Raw genomic sequence first — 19,659 nt, forward strand, 5'->3', positions numbered from 1 at the left:
CATATAAAACTTATATGTGAGTGTTCATAGCAGCATTACTCATAATAGTTAAAAAGTGGAAATAACCCACATGTCCATCAACTGATGGATAGATAAAGAAAATGTCTATACAGTAGAATTTATTTGCCAAAAAAATGAAGTAAAGATTAATGTACAACATAGATGAGCTTTGGAAACATTATGCTCAGTGAAAGGAGCCAGTCACATATTATATGATTCTATTTATATGAAGTTACCAGAATAGGAAAATCTGTAGAGTTAGAAAACAGATTAATGTTTGCCAAGGGCTTGTAGAGTTGAGGGGAAATGGGGAGTGACTGCTAGCTGATGGGTATGGGATTTCTTTTTGGGTTGAATAAAGTCTTCTAAAATGGATTGTGGTGATGGTTCCACAACTCTGTAAATACACTAACAAAAATTGAATTATAAAATTTAAGTGAATGAATTGTATAGCATGTGAATTATATCTTAAAGAAGTTTTTTTTTTTTTAAAGAACTGATAAGCAAGAATTCTCAGTAAGTTCTCAGTAAATGGTAGTTCTCATCTTCTCCACATTTTTTCACTTTCTTTCTTTTTTTAAATTATTCCCCCTCAAATAAAAATAAAAGTAAATAAAAGCTAAAAGCCTTCCTTTTTCTCTGTAATAATCTTCTTTAGCCCAAATTTCAATGCTTCCTGACCACCCTACCAACCATGTTTAGCACTTTTCGTATGTAGTTTATATTATTGTTCTTTTAGAAATTTGTACTTTGTAGATTTCATTAGACAGTGAGACCCTGGAGAGAGACAGTATTAGGGGTTAATGTTTAATCAGAGGCTATGGTTAAGTGCATTGTAAGTATTCCATCATTTAACCCTACGGTAACGGTAACGTTATGAGAGTTATTGTTTCCACAGATAATAGGTAGCAAGGGTACGAGTTGAACCTAGATCTCTTTGGCTCTAAAGACTGCATGCAAGTCCATGTCCTTAACAATTGTACTACTCTATCTTTTTGTAATCCCCACAGCTACAGACACAGTGGTGCAGTCTGTATAGATAGTTGTTAATTGTTGCGTATTCTGATGCTTCTCCAGCTTTTTCCCTGAAATACTCAGAGAGAGATGAAAATGTATGTCTAGGGGTCTTTTACAGTCCAAAGACTGCCTGCTACAGCCACAACATTTCTTTGAAATCTTATGCTTAATCTTTTTTTTTAATATTTACTTATTTTGAGAGAGAAGGAGGGAGAGAATCCCAAGCAGGCTCTGCGCCATCAGTGTGGAGGCAATGTGGGGCCTGATCCGACAAACCATGAGATCGTGACCTGAGCCTAAATCAAGAGCCAGATGCTTAACTGAGCCACCCAGGTATCCCTTATGTTTAGTCTCGAAAAATTGTTTAAATTCAGCATTTTGTGTGTGTGTTCAGATATAAAATTCATCCCTTCCTATCCCCCTTACCTCTGATTCCAAGTGAAATTGTTTTTGGAGTCCTATTTATCTGGTGTGATGGTGGTGCACCAAGGTATATGTATATTACTTTCAGAAGCAAAATTGTATAATCTGCTTCTTGGTTTCAGATACTATTCCCTAATACTATGTATCCAGCATTGACTTTTCCTCTTAACCACAAATTCATATATCCAAGTGCCTATTTGACATCTGCCTGTGGATGTTCAATTGGCATCATAAATTTAGCCTAACTAGCAAAGAACTCTTGATTCTCCCTACAACTCCAAACTTATTTTTCCTCTAGTTTTCCCCGTTTCAGCAAATGGCACTGTCAACCACCCAGTTGCCCAAGTCTAACACAGGAATTGTCATAGATTCTTCTTTTTTATACTAACTGTATCTAACATATTAGCAAGACCTGTTGATTCTACTTCTAGGATGTCTAAAACCATCCTGATCTCTCATGTTTCCTTTGCTTTCCCCGTAGTCCAAGTCAACACCACCTGCGTTATGCAGTAGCCACCTACCTGATCTGCTTCCACTCTTTCCCTTTACAATTGTGTACACAGCCAGTGCGGTCTTTTTTGAAATGCAAATCTGATTATTTTACTTTCCTGCTTAATACCCTCCAATAAAACCCAAACTTATTATTATGGCCTATAGGCTTTTGCCTACCTCTTCAGTTTCATCTCTTAGCCCTTCACCTAATCTGGTTCATTACATTTCTGTCACCCTGGCGTTTTCTCTACTTTTTGGAGAGAAGTTCATTGTGTCCTTAGGACCTTTGCACTTGGAGTTCTCTTTGCCTAGAGTGCTTTAATCTCAGATGTTACATGGCTATCTCATTTGTGTCTTCAGATCTCAGCTCAGATAGGCCTTCCCTGGCTGCTGGACTTGAATTTGGCACACTGTTAATATATTATTTTAACATTTGTTACATATCCTATCTGAAATTTTCCTGTTTATTTTTGTTTGTCTCCCCCAAAAGATAGTAAGTTGTACAGAAGAGGGATTGTACGGTCTTAATTATTACTGTATCCCAAGTGCCTGAATAGTTCCTGGCATACAGTAGGTCCTTAATATCTATTTGTTGAATGACTGATTCCTTTTCTCATGGTTATAGAGCCAGTGTAAGGGTTGGAGCTGTGGTGAACTGAGAGTGTATGGACCGTACTGAGTTAGAAACTGAAAGCCATCAGAGCTGCTGGTGTTCGTATATTCATAGCAGACTGAATCATTATAATCCCAAACTGGAAACAACCCAAATGTCCATTGATAGATGAAGAGATAAACAAATTGTGCTCCATACAATAGACTATTATTTGGCCATTAAAAGGAATGAAGCGCTGGAGTGCCTGACTGGCTCAGTTGGATGAACATGCAACTTTTTTTTTTTTTTAACGTTTATTGTTAGAGAGAGAGAGAGAGAGAGCAGGGGAGGGGCAGAAAGAGAGGGAGACACAGAATCTGAAGAGCATACGACTGTTGATCTTGGCGTTATGAGTTTGAGGTCCACTTTGGATATAGATATTACTTAAATAAATAAAAACTTTTTATAAGAAAAAGGAATGATATAACAGGAATGAACCTTGAAAACATTATGCTGAGTAAAAGGAAGCCTTACACAGAAGAGCCATTTATATGAAATTTTAGAAAAGACAAATCTAGTCTGTAGTGACAAAAATGTGGGGCGTCTGGGTGGCTCAGTTGGTTAGGCGTCCGACTTCGGCTCAGGTCATGATCTCACAGCTCGTGAGTTCGAGCCCCACGTCGGGCTCTGTGCTGACAGCTCAGAGCCTGGAGCCTGCTTCCCGTTCTGTGTCTCCCTCTCTCTCTGCCCCTCCCTCGCTTGTGCTCTGTCTCTCTCTGTCTCTCAAAAACGAATAAATGTAAAAAAAAAAAAAAAATTTATAGTGACAAAAATGTTTAACTGGGGCCAGACATGGGAATAGTTTGACTCGGATGAGACACAAAAAACCTTCTGGGGTTTGGGAAATGTTCTGTGTCTTGAATATGGTGGTGATTGCACAAGTGTGTACATTTGTCAAAGCATCAAAATGTACAGTTAAAACGGGTCCATTTTATTGCATATAAACTATACTTCAGTAAAGTTAAGAAACTTCTGGTCTCTGCATCTAAGTGCATTTTGGATTTCTTTTGTCTTACTTTTCTACTTTTTGAGCCAATAACTTTAAATTTCAAGATCTCCTAGCTGTCTGCTGACTCATCCTAGACATGCAAGCATTCTTGTTTCTGAATCAGTACCAACATTCTTTGGGTCTCCTGTCCTCTAACTTTAGTTGGCAGAGCATCTTTTTAATTTCAGTGCTATTGGTAATTTTCAGATGGAACTTGCCATCAAGGCTAGTTGGATTTCAATTCCAAAGAACAAGTTCTTTCAATGGAAATATGGCTATTTTACAATAAACAAGAAAATATTTGTAGTTCCTTTGGCTTGATAGGAAGACATAAGAAGTGTACATTTTAAACTCTCAGTTCTGGGGTGCCTGGGTGGCTCAGTTGGTTAAGCATCCCACTTTGGCTCAGGTCATGATCTTGTAGTTTGTGGGTTCAAGCCCCACATCGGGTTCTGTGCTGACAGCTCAGATCCTGGAGCGTTTCAGATTCTGTGTCTCCCTCTTTCTCTGCCCCTCCCCTGCTCGCTTGCGCTCTTTCTGTCTCTCTCTCAAAAATAAATAAACATAAAAAAATTTTTTTAAATAAACTCTCAGTTCTTTTAGATATGACTTGTATATATTTTTAATGAGGTATAATTGACATACTAGTTTCAGGTATACAACATGAACATTTGATATTTGTATATGTTGCAAAAATGGTTACCACAGTAAATCTAGTTTAACATTTATCATCATTTTGATCATAGTAGACTTACCACTTCAGAAATCTTATTCTTTATGATTCATCCTTTACTGTCAACATAATGGGTGAACTAAAAGCTATTTACATTGAGATATGGTAGCTAGAAGACTAATAGTCAAACTCTTGCTCTGACATTATACTTTATTTGTTATCAAACATATTTTCATCTTGTTTTTCTTTCCTTTAGTTCATAGAATCATCTAGTCCTTTCTTCCTTTATTAAGACTTTTTGAGGGGCACCTGGGTGGCTCAGTTGTTAAGCATCTGACTTTGGGTCAGGTCATGATCTAACAGTTCATGAGTTTGAGTCCCACATTGGGTGAATTCGAGCCCTACTTCGGGTGAGCTCAAGCCCCGCATTGGGTAAAAAACACGAGCCCTGCTTCTCTTTCTCTCTCCGCCCCTTGTGAGATTCTCAGTCTCTCTCTGTCCCTCACTCAGTTGCACCCCCTTCTCAAAAAAAAAAAAAGACTTTTTATACACAAGTGAAATATGACTACAGCCTTATAAAATATTTAGGCCATACACAGAATATAATGTGAAAATCCTGGCAAAGCTCTCTCACTTCTCCCTGCTCCTCAGACAAAATCACTATTAAGAATTTGGCATGTATTCTTCTAGATCTTTTCCCAAGCATTCACATACAATATATATACACAGATTCACATAAATATTTTACAGAAGTAGAATCAGTATGAATTGATCAGCTTACTCTTCCTGAACAAGGTATCATGGAGATTTTTCCATTTTTTAGTACTTAAAGGTCTCTCTCATTCTTTTTCTCTCTCTTTTTTTTAAGATTTTATTTTTAAGTAATCTCCACACACAGCATGGGGCTGGAACTCAGAATCCCGAGATCAAGAGTTGCACTCTCCAATGATTGAACCAGCCAGGTGCCCTTCTTTCATTCTTTTTAATGGCTATGTAGTATTCCACAGAATGGACCAAACACAGTTTATTTAACTAATACCCTAAATACTTAGTTTATTTTAGATTAATGTAAATAAATTTGTGGTTGTAGGGTTTTTCATTTTTTGTTCATTTGTATAAGTATACTACTTTAAGTTTATTCATTTTGAGAGAGAGAGGGAATGAGGACAAGCAGGCTCTGCACTGTCAGTGTGGAGCCTGATGTGGGTCTGGAACTCATGAACTGTGAGATCATGACCTGAGCCGAAACCAAGAGTCAGGCACTCAACCAACTGAGCCACCCAGGTGCTCTATTTCTTTTTTTTTCATTTTTTTCATTTATTATTTTTTTTCTAATTTACATCCACGTTAGTTAGCATATAGTGCAACAGTGATTTCAGGAGTAAATTCCTTAATGCCCCTTGTCCATTTAGCTCATCCCCCCTCCCACAGCCCCTCCGGCAACTCTCAGTTTGTTTGCTATATTTAAGAGTCTCTTATGGTTTGTCCCCCTCCCTATTTTTATATTATTTTTGCTTTCCTTCCCTTATGTTCCTCTGTTTTATCTTTTAAATTCTACATATGAGTGAAGTCATGGTATTTGTCTTTCTGTGACTAATTTCACTTAGCATAATACACTCTAGTTTCATCTACATTATTGGAAATGGCAAGATTATGTTATTGGAAATGGCAAGATTTCATTCTTTTTGATTGCTGAGTAATATTCCATTATACATATATATGTGTATATATATACACACACCCACCCATACACACACACACACACACACACACACACACACATGCACACACACCACATCTTCATCCGTTGATGGACATTTGGACTCTTTCCATACTTTGGCTATTGTCGATAGCTCTGCTGCTATAAACATTGGGGTGCATGTACCCCTTCAAAACAGCACTCCTGTATCCTTTGGATGGGTTGTAGGGTAGTTCTGTTTTTAATTTTTTGAGGAACCTCTATACTCTTTTCCAGAGTGGCTACACCAGTTTGCATTCCCACCAACTATACTACCTTTTTTTTGTTGTTGTTTTTTTAAGTTTATTGAGGTATGGAGTACTTCACTGATGTTTTAATGTTGGGACACCATTTGAAATCTTTGCTTTGGAAGAATAGGTTAAATGTAAGTTCTGTGTGACCGTAGGTCTTAATTAGCCTTATGTCTTCAGGGCTTTCTTTTTAGGTGTGATTATAAAGCAACAGCACTATAAGTAGTTGCAAAATTATCTTACAGTTTTTAATTACCTAGTTAGTTCAAAAGAAGCATACATGGCTAAGGATTAGAACTAGATTGATATAAGAAATCAGCTGTTGGTGGTAATGGTTGCTCTAGGTTAATATTTTCTCGTTGAGCTGGAGTCAAGCATATGTGAAAAATGTTTTCTCTCTCCATTGGTGTGTGTGTGTGTGTGTTTTTTAATTTGATATCCTGTCAATGCACATCATCGCTGTGGAAGTTTCAGTCAGCCTCTGTTGATGACCAGCTGTTGCTAGTTTATTAGCAAACACACACCAAAAGGCTGCTTCTTCACATTTTCTTTTCCAGGATGTAGGCAGATGTACAAATATGAAAAATTCTGATATTGAAGCAGAATTAGAAAGTTGCATTTTAAGCAGATGTGTTTGAATATCTCAAAATCCCCATGATATAAGCGTGTTTTCTCAGCTCTACTTTTGGGCAAATAGAGGGGTGGAGAGCAGGCTGACGTTTGTTTTAACCACCCAAGGAGGTTAGCCCAAACTGCCTTCATGTTAGGTTTTGACGGCTTACTTAGTTATGAAACAGTCGGAGGACGCTGTTTTCTTTCATATTAACTGACCTCGTTGTTAACCTCATCTTTCCTCCCCCTCTTTCTTTTTTCGGTTTCTGGTTTGTCATTCTAATTTGTTATCACGCTATAGAGTGAAGGTACTGCAGTTGGTAGAAATCATTACATTTCTCTGTGGGTTTAGTTGTCTTAGCTTTGAGCTTGCTTTCTCTTAGGATTATATGAAACAAACAGTATAGGTAGCCCATCATGTCTGAGAGTTTTCATTCCTTTTACTTTATTGTGATTAAGATGAATTTTAAAAGAGAGGCGCCTGGGTGGCTCTTTCGGTTGGGCGTCTGAATTTGGCTCAGGTCATGATCTCATGGTTCATGAATTCGAGCCCCGCTCGGGCTCTGTGCTGACAGCTTGGAGCCTGGAGCCTGCTTCAGTTTCTGCGTCACCCTCTCTCTCTCTGCCCCTTCCCCACTTGTGCTTTGACTCTGTCTCTCAAAAGTAAATAAACATTAAAAAAATGAACATTAAAACAAAGATTAATTTTAAAAGAAAACGATTTCCTCTATTTAAGAATTGCCTTTGGAAGAAGTTGGAAATTCTAGAACTTGGTTGCAAAGGAGCGTTTAGCTATTTGTTACGAATGAGTCTTCTTGGATCCTATGAAAGCCAGATCCCATGGAAGTGTCTCTTATTGGTAGTGTATAACTAGATAGATACCTTTAGCGGGAACAATTCTATACTTTAGGGTAATGCAGCAAAAGCTTCAGAAGGCAACGGGTAAAGTGAAGGAACAGAGTGAAAAAGCAGACCTGGCCCATGGATTTTGTTCCCTGACGAAGCATTTGCCTTATCTACCTTATGTCATTTCTTTGCCTTTCATCATTAGATATTAAGTTTACTGTGAATGAATGAGATTGTGCTTATAAGAGGGTTCCAGTGTCTACCAAGAAGGTGTTTGTAAATATGAAGAATTATATATTATCTTTCTTAAGGATGACAGATTTCTAGTAGAACTGGCTTTGATTTGTCCTTAGAGTATAGCTCTTAGGAGACAGGAATTTAATTTTTGTTTTTAATGTTTATTTTCAAGAGAGAGAGAGAGAGACAGACAGAATGTGAGCAGGGGAGGGGCAGAGAGAGAGGGAGACACAGAGTCCGAAGGAGGCTCCAGGCTCTGAGCTGTCAGCACAGAGCCTGACGCGGGGCTCGAACTCACAAACGGTGAGATCATGACCTGAGCCAAAGTCAGACATTTAGCCGACTGAGCCACCCAGGTGCCCCCAGGAGACAGGGATTATAATAATTCAACAAATATACATTAGGTATTACTATATGTCAGGCATTTTGTAGGTTTTGGGAATAGAGGGATGAACAAAATAGATAAACTTCTCTGCCCTCATGAAAATTGGGTTCTAGCTGTGGAGACAGCTACTAAATAACAAAACACAAAATAGTATAGTTTGTTAGTGACAAATGCTAAGCATAAAAATAAAGCGGCGAAAAAAGTCAGGATGTTACAGGGGAGGTAGTGTGGGTTAGTTATTATTGTAACTGGTTTCTTTTTTAAAACTGCATATTATTTTATATATTCACAAGCATTGTTCTGAGAAGGGGTCTGTTGGCTTCTGCATTCTACCAAAGGGACTCATGACAAAGGAAAGGTTAAGAATCCTGCAGTAGAGGGTCAGCCATCTGACTTTGTGTGATTAAAAGATGTTTATCCCTGTGATAGTGATGAGGTAGACTTTTCCATGTTGATTTTCTTTTTTTTTTTTAATTTTTAAAAAATGTTTATTTTGAGCCAGAGCCCACACGTATGTATGTGCACAAGTAAGGGGCAGAGAGAGAGAGAGAATCCCAAGCACCATGTCAGCGTGGAGCCAGATACAGGGCTCGATCTCACTCTCACAAACTGTGAAATCATGACCTGAGCCAAAACCAAGAATTGGATGCTTAACCAACTGAGCCACCCACACACCCTGATTTTCATATTGTATTGGGTAATGTGGCTTTTCATGTTTTCTTTAAATGATTTGAAGACGTCATTTCTTTTTTGAGGCTACTTTGTAGGACAGGGATTTTTCCATTTGTGCTCTGTAGAACCCCAGAATACCCTGAAGTTTTTCTGGAGACCCTGGGGTCATTTTTTTTTTTTTTTAATGTTTATTCATTCTTGGGGAGAGAGAGTGTGAGCAGAGGAGGAGCACGCACACACACACACACACACACACACACACACACACACACAGAATCTGAAACAGGCTCCAGGCTCTGAGCTGTCAGCTCAGACAGAGCCCGATGCAGGGATCAAACTCATGAACCACAAGATCATGACCTGAGCCCAAGTTGGCGCTCAACCAACTGAGCCACCCAGGTGCCCTGACCCTGGGGTCATTTTAAATTTATGCCTAGATCCTTCTTATCTAGATTAGTCTAAACAAGTTAATCAGAGGCCTGGCCTTGAGCAGGTATAACAGTACAGAACAGATTGAAGTGTTTGTGCATATTTATGGGACATAAACAACATATGCAAAAAGTATGTGCACCACTGATTTACACCCCAGGTGTGTGTGCCATCGAATCTGTGTGACACAGAGGCTTGTATAAAGGTATACTGTATAAAGGTAAGAATTTCTGAACTTGGGGGCGCCTGGGTGGCTTAGTCAGTTGAATGTCTGACTTTAGCTCAGGTCATGATCTCACGATTCATGGGTTTGAGCACCGCATCCGCATCCGGCGGTCTGCTGTCAGCATGGAGCGGGCTTTGGATCCTCTGTCCCCCTCTTTGCCCCTCCCCCGATCGCACATGCTCGCATGCTCTCTCTCTCTCAAAAATAAGTAGACATAAAATTTTTAAAAAATTTCTGAGCTTGTTCCTCTTTTATCTTTCCCACTTTTTTTGAGTATCCATGTCAGAATACAAATTAAAAAACAAATGAAAACATTGCTTGCCCTCATGCTTGGGGAAGTACAGACAATTGAATAATCAATCATAGTATGTTGTGATAAGTGCTAGAATAGAGATAGGCCCAAGTTTGAGTGAGAACACAAAAGTGGGACACCTCCCCCAAGCGGGACTGAGGGATGGTCCCGAAGGCTTCCTGCATCGTTGGCATCAGAACTGAGAGGAGAAAAAAGACCATAGCCTTGCTATGTTGCTGGATGCTTTTCCTTTGCTCTCTTCTGAGGGAAGGTACTTCTTTAGTTTAATGTTTATTTATTTTTGAGACAGAGACAGAACATGAACAGGGGAGGGTCAAAGAGAGAGGGAGACATAGAATCCAAAGCAGGCTCCAGGCTCTGAGCTGTCAGCACAGAGCCCAACGCGGAGCTCGAACTCACAGACCGTGAGATCGTGACCTGAGCCGAAGTCAGATGCTTAACTGACTGAGCCACCCAGGCACCCCTAAAGTACTTCTTTTTTTAATTTTTTTAATTTTTTTAATGTTTATTTATTTTGGAGACAGAGAGAGACAGAGCATGAATGGGGGAGGGTCAGAGAGAGAGGGAGACACAGAAGCAGAAGCAGGCTCCAGGCTCCGAGCTGTCAGCACAGAGCCCGACGCAGGGCTCGAACTCACGGACCGTGAGCTCATGACCTGAGCCGAAGTCGAAGGCTCAACCGACTGAGCCACCCAGGCGCCCCAGTACTTCTTTATTTTAATGCAGAATGGGGAGATGCCCTCTGGTACACTGCCTTTTTCTGTAGCCCACAAGCCATATCTTTTTAAGGAGTTCAAAGAAATCACAAGAATGATAATATTTTGTGACGTGAAAATTAAATGAAATTCAAATTTACATATCCATAAATTAAACTTTGTTGGAACACAACAACTGCGCTCATCTGTATTGTCTGTGGCTACTTTTCTTCTCTTTAAAACTATAGAGTATTTGCAACAGAAATGGCATAATCCACAAGGCCTCAAATATTTAGGCCCTTTATAGAAAAGGTTTTGCCATCTCCTGCTTCAATGCTGTCAATGCCCTACTGAAAAGCAGGAGGCTGAACACTTGATAGTGGTCAAAGGAATGCATAAAATCCTGTTAACTTCTGTTAGCTGCTAGTTGCAACTAGCATGTATAGAAACTGAGATTTTCCTATCTGCCACTAAAACATAATGCATACACACCTCAGTGCACAGTAACAGGCGTTTACATCATTCTTGTTTTGTCTATTTTGAATTTGTTTATGGGGGAATTTTTAATGTTTTTCAAAAAGATTTGGTATGAGTCAAAATGAATACAGAACGTGCTTGTTTGAGGAGTAGGAAATATGGGGTTCGCTTTCGGTTGTGTTGTAAACTAACCAGGGGACATTAGGAAAGTCCTTTAACCTGCCTACAAGTCTCTAAATGATAGGGTTGATTGGTGAGTAAATTAGTCACTAGGCACCTTTCAGCTCATTAAAGACATTGCTGCATTGTGGAAGGAGCATGCACTTTGGTGTCAGACAGATTTATGTGAATCCTGGCTCTGTCACTTGCTACTAATATGCCCTTGAGCAACTTACCTAAACTGTGTGTGCCTTAGTTCACTCATCTAAAAATGTAGTTATAAGAATGACCCTGGAGGCGGGCTCTGTGCGGACAGCTCGGAGCCTGGAGCCTGCTTCAGATTCTGTGTGTCTCTCCCTCTGCCCCTCCCCCTCCCCCTCTGATGCCCTGTCTCTCTCTCTGTCAAAAATACATAAACATTAAAAAAAAAAAATTTTTTTTTAAAGGAGGGGGGCACCTGGGTGGCTCAGTCGGTTGAGCGTCTGACTTCAGTTCAGGTCATGACCTCGCGGTCTGTGAGTTCGAGCCCCGAGTTGGGCTCTGTGCTGACAGCTCAGAGCCTGAAGCCTGCTTTGGATTCTGTGTATGTGTGTGTGTGTGTGTGTGTGTCTCTCTCTCTCTCTCTCTCTCTCTCTCTTTCTCTGCCCCTCCCCCACTCATTCTCTGTCTCTCTCTCTCTGTCAAAAATAAACAAACATTAACAAAAAAAATTTTTTTTTTTTTTTTAAAGAATGACCCTGTAGGGCACCTGGGTTGTTCAGAGGTTAAGTGTCCAACTTCGGCTCAGGTCATGATCTCGTGGTTCCTGAGTTCGTGCCTGCTTCAGGTTCTGTGTCTCCTTCTCTCTCTCTGCCCCTCCCCTGCTCTCGCTGTCTCTGTCTCTGGAAAATAAACATTTAAAAAATTAAAAAAAAAAAAAAAGAATGACCTTGTAAGAATTAAATGAGATTGTGTTCTTAAAACTCCTGGCACCAATAAGTGTTTAATGATTATTATCAGTCTGTGGACTCCTATTATATATTAGGAGACATTTTAAAAAGCAAAGAAGATTTCCCAGTAGTTGTTTTAATGATTTATTAAAAGCCCATCAACTGTGACTTAATACATTTGCCGTTTTGCTGGTAACTGGTTTCCTAAAATACTAAGTTTTTTGAACTAAGACTTTCCCTGAGTGATACATTTTCTAGCTCTGTTTTAACTCGAACTGGCATATAGAGTGTCTATCTTCGTACATTCAATCACATTGTCATTTTCCATGCTTGAGACAGATGATAGTAGGGAAAAGAGATTTTGTGTGTCATGCCATCTTTCCTCTGTACTAACTACTTTTTCCCTTTCCACTTGTTCTCAATAATTGATTGAGTTGTTTAATGAATAATTTTAATTCCCCTTAGGAAGGTTAGTTTTGATGAGAGAGAAGACAGACCGAGAAGTTCTAATGTTTGCTAAATGTAATTTTTGGTGGTGTAAAGGTAACATAGTTCTAGAGACCTTATTGAATTATCAGTCAGGGGGCACCTAGCTGGCCCAGTCGGGAGAACATGCAACTCTTGATCTTGGGGTCGTGAGTTTGAGCCCCATGTTAGGCATAGAGATTACTTAAACAACAACAATGGTAGCCCTGGATTGTCAGTCAGGACACTGCATTTTATATCTTTGAATAACTTTCTTTTGATCTTCATCTATAAAAGTCTATTGAATACTAATTATATACTTTAAATAAAACCAATGTATAAAATATTTGTGTTTATGATTTGTATATGCTTAATGAGAAAAAGATATGGGGTTCCACTAAATAGCCAACTCTCCTGGTAGAATCAAGATAATTATTTGAATTACATGTTACTGTGTAAGATCATATCAATGTATAGTAAGCTAGGCAACTGTTAGACTGTAGTTAAGAGCACAGGCTTTGGAGTCCTGTATTATGGCTGTGGCTCAAGGCCTGGCTTGCCATTTACTTATTAGCTGTGTGTGGTCTGACTTCCTTATGGGAATAGTAATACTCAGGGTGGTTGTGAAGATGAAACAAAATTATACACGTGAAGTGCTTAGCATGGTGCCTGATGTACAGTGAGTGCCTCCATCATATCTATTGTCATTAGATTATTTTAGAGGTCTCTGCAATGTTTTGCTATCTTTAAATATGGAACTGAAACTTCCCTATCTCTCAGGTTTCATTTTTTTGCTACCTAGCATCAAGCTGTAGCCATAGTGAGTTAGTGGGAGTTTCCCTAAAGTTTCATAGCCTCTTTCTTTTCTCTACATCTCCTTAAGCTCTGTCTGCTTAGAACACCTTTCTCCTTTTTCTGCTTTTTCTTGCATTGCTATCCTTCAGAACTCAGTTCAAGGGACATCTTCTCCATGAAGCCTTCTTCACTCCCAGTCTTGTGTTTCCATGGAGTCTTATGCATGGCTTTCTGCCTCCCACATTACATTGTAAGGAACTATTTACTTGCTACCGCTCTATCAGACTGTGAGCCCCTTACGGGCGAGGCTTTCTACACAGCTTTGGAAATACCCTATGGTGGCGGACAAGACAGAACTGTTCTCAGGGTATGTGCACCCTAGTGGGGAAGACAGATATTTAAATAGTCATGAGTGTACACTGTGCTGCAGTAGAGCACAGAATGCAGTGGAGTGTGTAACAGGAGCTTTGGACCTTGTCTGGACACATCAGAGAAGCCTTTTTGTCCTAAGGAAGTGATATTTATTTAAATTGAAACTGACAGATGTGTAGGAGTTAGCTAAGTGAAAAGAGAGAAGAGTTCCTGGAGGAGAAGCTGCATGGATGAGGTGACTTTGGACAAGTGCTTCAGTTTCATTTGTAAAATGAGGATAATATCACTACCTCATAGGGTTGTTGTAAACATAAAGACTATTTTCAGTCCTTATCTTCCAATTAGTATTTCTGAAATGAAGCACAATCACCCATTCAGGCTAGTTTTGAGCCCATGTTTTCTTTCTTTCTTTTTGTTTTAAATTTTATTATTTTTTAAAATTTACATCCAAATTAGTTAGCATATAGTGCAACAATGATTTCAGGAGTAGATTCCTTAATGCCCCTGACCCATTTAGCCCCTTCCCCCCCACACCTCCTCTAGTAACCCTCTGTTTGTTCTCCATATTTATGAGTGTCTTCTGTTTTGTCCCCCTCCCTGTTTTTATATTATTTTTGTTTCCCTTCCCTTATGTTCGTCTGTTTTGTCTCTTAAAGTCCTCATATGAGTGAAGTCATATGATATTTGTCTTTCTCTGACTAATTTCACTTAGCATAATACCCTCCAGTTCCATCCACATAGTTGCAAATGGCAAGATTTCATTCTTTTTGATTGCCGAGTAATACTCCAGTGTGTGTGTGTGTGTGTGTGTGTGTGTGTGTGTGTGTGTGTATCTTATTATCCATTCATCCACTGATGGACATTTAGGCTCTTTCCATACTTTGGCTGTCGTTGATAGTGCTGCTATAAACATTGGGGTGCATGTGTCCCTTTGAAACAGCACACTTGTATCCCTTGGATAAATACCTAGTAATGCAATTGCTGGGTCTTAGGGTAGTTCTATTTTTAGTTGTTTGAGGAACCTCCATACTGTTTTCCAGAGTGGCTGCACCAACTTGCATTCCCATCTGAGCCTGTGTTTTATCATCAGATTGTTAAATGTGTAGACCCACTTTGCTTTTCCTAATAACCTTGTTCTTTACTTGTTCTAAGCCTTTCTTATTAAAAAAAAATTATTCATTTTAGAGAGAGAGAGAGAGAGAATCCCCAAACAGGCTCCACATTGACAGCACTTGAGCCTGCCATAGGGCTCAATCTCACTGGGTTTGTGAGATCATGACCTGAACCGAAATCAAGAGTTGGATGCTCAACTGACTGAACTACCCAGGTGCTCCTTGTCTTTCTCATGTTTTAATGACAAGAACAAGGTCTTTTTTTTTTTTTTTTTTTAATTTTAGAGATCATACTACCTTTCATTGTTGTATAAGTCTCACAGAGCGCAAAGTTTTTTAGGTCAATAAATGCTATCAGTCCTTCTTCAAGGAACAGAAACACCAACTCAATGACTTAAACACACAGACACTATTTCCGATAACAAGGAGTCTGGAGACAGGGTGACTCCAGTACTGGTTAATTTAGCAACTCAGCAAAGACATTGCTGTTCATGCCATCTTCCTGCCCTGCCATCTTCAGTGCATTCACTTGTCGTGGGTGGCTCCCCATGGTCTCAGGTAGTCTGTTGTGATTTCAGGTGACACAGATAGACATAAGACTATCCAGGGGACGAAGAGGGACTGTTCCTTTCCACGTCTCTCTTTCTCGATGGACATTTGGGTTGTTTCCACCTTTTGGCCATTGTGAGTACTGCTGCTATGAACTTCAATGTACAGTAAATTCTGTTTAAAATGCAGCATCATTTCATCAATACATAGAACAAATCTTGTTGCAATTAAATTTCTATTTTTGGCATCATTTGATATAATGAAATTTCAGTATTTGAAATATTTTGAGACAGTACCTTGATGCTCAATGGAATTTGATCCCATATTAAAAAAAATATGAACCAAATAACTGAAAGTGATCTTAGAAATAATTGTATTCCATCATCTATTTTGAGAGTAGATTCAGAGTGATTTTTAGGGTCAAAGGGCTAAGTCACATTAAGTAATTGAAAGTGAATGAGAGTATGCATTAGTCACTCTTATGAGTAGAGTTACCAGTGTATAATTTGACTGTGGTCTTATTCTAACTAAAATCTAATTATGCCTATGTAAGGAAAACAAAATGGAGCACTGGGATAGTTTAAGTATCAAAGTAATTTAAGAAGAAAACTATTCATTTTTGCTTGAAATATCTTGTCAGCTTTAGTGCTTACATTTCAGATATTTGCCACTTAAGTGTTAGTGTTCAGTCAGATTGACCAGTGGGGTTCTGTTTCTCATGAGCTATTTCCTGATTTCTTTTTTTTTTTTTAATTTTTTAATGTTTGTTTATTTTGTTTTTTGGTGTTTTTTTTTTGTTTTTTTAATGTTTTAATGTTTATTTATTTTTTTGAGAGAGAGAGAGAGACAGAGTGTGAGCAGGGGAGGGGCAGAGAGAGAGAAGGAGACACAGAATCCAAAGCAGGCTCCAGGCTCTGAGCTGTCAGCACAGAGCCTGATGCGGGGCTTGAACTCACAAGCTGTGAGATCATGACCTGAGCCGAAGTCAGCCACTTAACTGACTGAGCCACCCAGGCACCCCAATGTTTGTTTATTTTGATAGAGAGAAAGAGCTCGAGTGGGGGAAGGGCAGAGAGAGAGGGAGAGAGAGAGAATCCCAAGCAGGCTCCATGTTGCCAACGTAGAGCGCAACGCGGGACTAGATTTCACAAACTGCGGGACCATGACCCGAACTAAAATCAAGAGTCAGACACTTAATGGACTAAGCCACCCAGGCACCCCTCTATTTTCTGATTTCTATCAACAGTGGTTTCATAGTTGAATACAGCTACCTCTGCCATATATAAGGAGATAATAAAGGACAGTTAACTTTCCATCTGAATAGAGGGGAGAGAGTATGATATAGGATTATTGATGTTATTGCCCTGGCAAATTGCTAGCTTTGAATTTCTTCTTTTGCTTTTTTCCTTTTCTTTTTTTTCCCCTATAGGCTCCATGCTCAACATGGGGCTTGAACTCACAACCCTGAGATCAAGAATCACATGCTCTACCAACTGAGCCAGCCAGGTGCCCCTGCTTTTTTCCTTAAAAAAATTTGTTTTTCTGATTGCAAAAGTAAAACATACTAGGAAAAAAGATTAAAAGATTAAATAAGATTAATTAAGATTCAATTTCTAAAGTAGAAATTGGAAAAAAAATTAAGTAGAAATTGGAGATTTCTTGGAGTCCTTCCCTGGGATAATCATTGTTGATAGTTGGCTATACTAATTTCTCTCCATACTTCATGAAGGATACATATATAACCATACATATGCACATATATTTTCCCTCACAGAAATAATTTTGTATTGTACTTTCTCTTCTGTGACTTTCTTTGTTCACTGAACACTATATCTTGTGTTAATTTAAGCCCTTGTTATGTACTACTATTCTGTCATGGACTTTCTTTCTTTTTTTAATATTTATTTATTTAGAGAGAGAGAGCGCGCGTGTCAAGTGGAGGAGGGGCAGAGAGAAAGAGGGAGAGAGAGAGAATGCCAAGCAGCCTCTGTGCTGTCAGTGTGGAGCCTGACACGGGGCTTGATCTCATGAATCGTGAGATCATGACCTGAACTGAAAGCAAGAGTTGGACACTCAGGCTCAACTGACTGAGCCACCCAGGCGCCCCTGTCATGGACTTTCTCTTCTTTGCATTTTATTTTTTGTACGTGTCTCCTGTTGGCGGCTCTTCCAAGTTTACTTCTGATTTTTTGTGCACACTTCTATGCTTGGCATATGATTTGCACATATTTGTCAAAAGAATTGTAGAATCTTGGAATAGAGATAGCTTTTAAAGATCAGCTGGTCTCACTTTTCTGAAGAGGAAATCAAGAACCTAGGTAGGTTGATTTTCAGACTTTACACAGTTGGTTCAAGACAATGGCAGTGGCCTGCTGGGGAAAGCACCAGACCAGGAGTGAGAGTTCCTTGTTGTGGGCTTTACTTTGCCCTTGACTCCTAGTAACCAGGGTGTTTCCTTGTTCTGAAACACATTGGTTAGTCACGACAGTTTTCAGTAGAGTATTGACTGGAAACAGATTCACAACTGGCAGATAGGTAATCCCTGAATGAGTAAATCCCAGTGGAACCAGAAAACTGGGTCTTGCTTTCCTTAATTGGAGTCTGACTTAGAATCAGATATTGAACTGAAAAGAAGGTATCAGCCATTAGAAAAAGAGTTTAAATTACTGATCTGTCCATATTTAGAATTTCTTACAATCATTTCCACTGTATGTAGCACTGAAATCCTTTGTGGTTGTCTGCTGAAAAAATGAATCTTTGACCTGGCAACTTTAAATGCTTTTGACACCATTGGGAATTTTGAGAATTCTTAATTTAATCTGTGCTTGTCCAGGCGTGGGGGCAGGGATGAGTGAGAGCTCTATCCTTTTGTTGGAGGTTATGCTGTTAGTAAGTATAGGCCTGTGCTTCTGGATTTTATGTTACCAGGTAGTGATTGCTGGCATAGCAAGTCTAATGTTCTAACTTTTATTTCTGGAGGCAGTAAAGAACCAGCCAAGCACAGAGATGAGTGGGAGGTGACTGGCAACGGAGGGCCCAGTAGCTATGAGTGCAGCACTTTGCTGCAGGTGGCAGAGGGTTTTATCAAAATGGGAAGGAGAGGCCCCAGTGTTCTGCTAATGACTCTTAACTTCCTCTGCATAGTGCCATAATAACATGCTTCAACACTGGACTTTGGATGAGGTGAGAATCTAAACTCTTCTTCCCCATCCCAAATTTCATGACTTATCTCCCCCCACCCCCACCTTTTTTTTAAAGATTTTATTTTTAAGTAATCTCTACACCTAACATGGGCCTCAAACTCACAATTTTGAGATCAAGAATCACATGTTCCACCGACTGAGCCAGCCAGGCACTCCTTATGGCCTGTCTCTTTAATTAAACTGATTCTTACTCCCATTTGTGATAACTTGGTTCTTGTCAAGCAGGGACTTGTCCTGCCAAAGAGAGCAGGAAGGTCCCATTACCGGCCCTCTGGTTCTTTGTCTACGCAATATCCACAGCTTTTTCTCTCAAAGACTCATATTGTGTAGACTCACATATTTCCCTGAAGGGAAGGAGGAGTCATTAAAGTAGAAACACTACTTAACTCAGCAGGTTTTCCTGAACGACCAGTGATTTTGAGTTATTGTAAGCTTCCATTGATTCAATGTTCATATTCCTATGTGCCTCTGCTTTCTGGTTAATAAAATGTGGATGGTGCAGACTCTGGAGGAAAGTTGTGAGGAATGAATAAAAGAAGCTGGACTGCACCAAGGAGAGAGAAGGGCCTTTCCTCAGCTGAGAACTGCATGGTTATCATTCTCGTCTGTGTGCAGGGCTGTCTGTGTTAGGAACTGAGTAGAGGTGTAAGACTGTCTCTCTTCTCTCAGGAGCTAAAAATGTAACAGGAGGAGCTATGACACACACAAGATTTGAACATGGAAGTTTATGTTATGTATAACTTCAAATAAGTGACATGTGGATACAGTGGTTAGAACCATCTAAAATTTCAAACAATGACTCAGTGAGTACTCTTCTTTGTAGGAATGACTCTAGTCCAGAAGCAGTCTGTTTAATGGGGATTGGTGTCTTGCATTTCTCTCGATTAAAGGAGTCTTATACCCTGTAATAATTGCTTTTATTTTCAATTAGTTGAGGAAAAGACTATGT

General features: G+C 39.4%; 1 protein-coding gene across 3 annotated transcripts in view; it reads left to right on the forward strand.

Moving 5' to 3' along the window:
* PACS1 (phosphofurin acidic cluster sorting protein 1) overlaps positions 1-19,659 on the forward strand; it is a 151,985-nt gene that overhangs the window by 38,425 nt on the left and 93,901 nt on the right. The gene's annotated exons all lie outside the window — the stretch shown is intronic.

Source organism: Panthera tigris, chromosome D1 (genome assembly GCF_018350195.1).
Source record: "Panthera tigris isolate Pti1 chromosome D1, P.tigris_Pti1_mat1.1, whole genome shotgun sequence".
NCBI lineage: Eukaryota > Metazoa > Chordata > Mammalia > Carnivora > Felidae > Panthera > Panthera tigris.